This window comes from Tarenaya hassleriana, unplaced genomic scaffold (assembly GCF_000463585.1).
Source record: "Tarenaya hassleriana unplaced genomic scaffold, ASM46358v1 Cleome301, whole genome shotgun sequence".
Classification (NCBI taxonomy): Eukaryota; Viridiplantae; Streptophyta; class Magnoliopsida; order Brassicales; family Cleomaceae; genus Tarenaya; species Tarenaya hassleriana.
The window spans coordinates 10029-13685 of NW_010966188.1; positions in this window are offsets into that span (position 1 = coordinate 10029).

Sequence of the window (3657 nt, forward strand, 5' to 3'; positions counted from 1 at the left end):
ACCTCTCAAAATATATTTCAAAGTTGTCTTACAAATCTGATTTGTGATCTCTATTTATAGAGAACAACACATAAAAGTTAACAAAATTAAAATAAATAAGCACAAAAAAAAGGTGTGAATGTGTGGTCTTCAAGAAGCCTTGAATGTGATTGTGTGAACTTCAAGAGAACCATAATGGTGACTTTGTGGTCTTCAAGATGGTGTTGGAAAGACATCTTGACCAGAAATGATGTCAATTTTCGTCACCCTTATTGGGCCTAAAATTTGGGCTTCACTTGTGGGCCTTCCAAACTTGATATCATGTGGATAATGGGCTGGACTTGTTGTTGGACTAACTGATGAGGACATCGGGAAGCACGAGAGAGACAACGAGAGATCGGGAGCAGGAGGTTCTCAAGCGGGTGGAAAGGAGCTCTTAGAACAGAAATTGAAGAGTTACGGTCCCATGACTCGCGCTAAGGCAAAGAGATTGAAGGAAACATTTACAATGCTATTTCAAGAAGAGTTTGGGCTTCAAAATCAAATGGGATCAGCCCAAACTCAAGCCCATGCTTTGGTTAGCCTACTGGGGGCCCAAATCAGCCCAAATGAAGTAAAATAAGCCCAAAAGAGTGCTTGGAAAACATGGAAGAAAAGGAGCTACGAATTCTGGTCATTGTGCAATAAATGTGGTCATTTTTTGACTACATTGAAACTATAATTGTCTTGTTTTTAGTTTCCTATGTTTTCAGCAAACTCTTTTATTTTACCTAGTTTTCCAATGTTTCATTTCCTTATAAAAAGGGAGCATCTATCATGTAAAACTCAGATTATTGAATTGAGAGGTTTCTTCTTATGTTCTTGAGTACTAACTCTAAACTTCGTAAGGTTTGAGGTAGTGTTCTTTTGACTTATCAAACACTTTTACCACCAGGTGTTTGTGGCGTCTTCGCTCGTTTCAAAGGTTCTCTAACCGGGTCTGGATTGGGTTTAGGGCGTTCTTGTGACTGGAACAAGTCCTAGGTTCGGTTCACGTGTCGTTAGTGGGTTTTTGAACATCCATCTACTATCTTTCTTACCTAACTCTTAGATTCGTCGATCCGGGTTCGTATCATTTGGTATCAGAGCCTCGTTTCTCTAAATTAGGATTATCCTATCTTTCTTTCCTTTCATTTCTATCATTTTTTTTTCTTTTGTCGAGTCTCATGTTGTTTTCGGTCATTCGTAATTGAGTCAGTTTTAAATCAGATTCATCTCAAGCTTTGACGGCAAAGCTTTGTTCAAAAGGAAGGGAATGATGAGGACATCGGGAAGCACGAGAGAGACAACGAGAGATCGGGAGCAGGAGGTTCTCAAGCGGGTGGAAAGGAGCTCTTAGAACAGAAATTTAAGAGTGACGGTCCCATGACTCACGCTAAGGCAAAGAGATTGAAGGAAACATTTACAATGCTACTTCAAGAAGAGTTTGGGCTTCAAAATCAAATGGGATCAGCCCAAACTCAAGCCCATGCTTTGGTTAACCTACTTGGGGCCCAAATTAGCCCAAATGAAGTAAAATAAGCCCAAAAGAGTGCTTGGAAAACATGGAAGAAAAGGAGCTACGAATTCTGGTCATTGTGCAATAAATGTGGTCATTTTTTGACTACATTGGAACTATAATTGTCTTGTTTTTAGTTTCCTATGTTTTCAGCAAACTCTTTTATTTTACCTAGTTTTCCAATGTTTTCTTTCCTTATAAAAAGGGAGCATCTATCATGTAAAACTTAGATTATTGAATTGAGAGGTTTTTTCTTATGTTCTTGAGTACTAACTCTAAACTTCGTAAGGTTTGAGGTAGTGTTCTTTTGACTTATCAAACACTTTTACCACCAGGTGTTTGTGGCGTCTTCGCTCGTTTCAAAGGTTCTCTAACCGGGTCTGGATTGGGTTTAGGGCGTTCTTGTGACTGGAACAAGCCATAGGTTCGGTTCACGTGTCGTTAGTGGGTTTTTGAACATCCATCTACTATCCTTCTTACCTAATTTTGAGATTCGTCGATCGAGGTTCGTATCATTTGGTATCAGAGCCTAATTTAGAGAAACGAGGCTCTAATACCAAATGATACGAACCCAGATCGACGAATCTCAGAATTAGGTAAGAAGGATAGTAGATGGATGTTCAAAAACCAACTAACAACACGTGAACCGAACCTAGGACTTGTTCCAGTCACAAGAACGCCCTAAACCCAATCTAGACCCGGTTAGAGAACCTTTGAAACGAGCGAAGACGCCACAACCCGTTTATGGAACTAACGAGCTGATAAGTCGATGAACGCCACGAACGGAATCTCTCCATTCGATAAGTTCAACGGTTCCAAAAAGAACCATGAGCTAAAAAGCTCAAACTCACTTAAAAGTGACACTCAAAGAAAACTCATCTTATTTCATAATCTGATTTCTTTGCCTATTTATAGGCTACAAAAAGATAGAAAGAAATAAAGAAACAACAAAAATCTATGTGGTCAAAAAACAAATCCCAAAGTAATAAATGTGGAAGCTTGAAAGACCATTTGACCTTGATTTTGACCAATTAATCAGATTCTTCTCTTCAAATCTTGACTTGGGCTTGCTCCAATCTTTTTATGGGCTCTTGATTTTGTTGAGAAATTGGCCCAACAAGAATTATGTCATTCTTGGACCGAATTCATTAGATTTGGAGATAGAACGGACATGATCTTCAAACGACTGATTAAAGGGGCCAAACCTTAACCAAAAATTTACTTTATATCCACATGAAGCTCTGGATGTCTAGTTTAGGTTGCTTCAAATGACACTGCGATCAGAGTCTCTAATCAAAAGTTATCAATGAAACAAAACAACCTGCTCAATCTGTATTTCCAGCACTGAACCGTGAATTGCGTCTTCTCCCTAGAATTAAAGCTTTCTCTGTTGGATCTCATATTTTTCAGACCAAACCTTTGGTGAGTTAGGATTCATTTTCAACTGAAATCACATCGTTTGGACATCCGAGTGCAAAGTTATGACCAAATTGCTCCATCTTGCTCGTTCTGCCCAAAACCGAGATTCCTTGGACATGGACAACCTGATAATGATCGATATTTTTGAGTTTCTGGATACATCCCTCTAGGATCATATCATTCCCCTCCTCTTAAACAAAGCTTTGCCCTCAAAGCTTGAGATGAATCTGATGTAAATCTGACTCAAATACGAATGACTGAAAACAACATGAGACCCGACAAAAGAAAAGATGATAGAAATTAAAAGAAAAAAAAAGATAGGATAATCCTAATTTAGAGAAACGAGGCTCTGATACCAAATGATACGAACCCGGATCGACGAATCTCAGTGTTAGGTAAGAAGGATAGTAGATGGATGTTCAAAAACTCACTAACGACACGTGAACCGAACCTAGGACTTGTTCCAGTCACAAGAACGCCCTAAACCCAATCCAGACCCGGTTAGAGAACCTTTGAAACGAGCAAAGACGCTACAACCCGTTTATGGAACTAACGAGCTGATAAGTCGATGAACGCCACGAACGAAATCTCTCCATTCGATAAGTTCAACGGTTCCAAAAAAGAACCATGAGCTAAAAAGCTCAAACTCACTTAAAAGTGACACTCAAAGAAAACTCATCTTATTTCATAATCTAAAAAACCGAGATTCCTTGGACATGGAC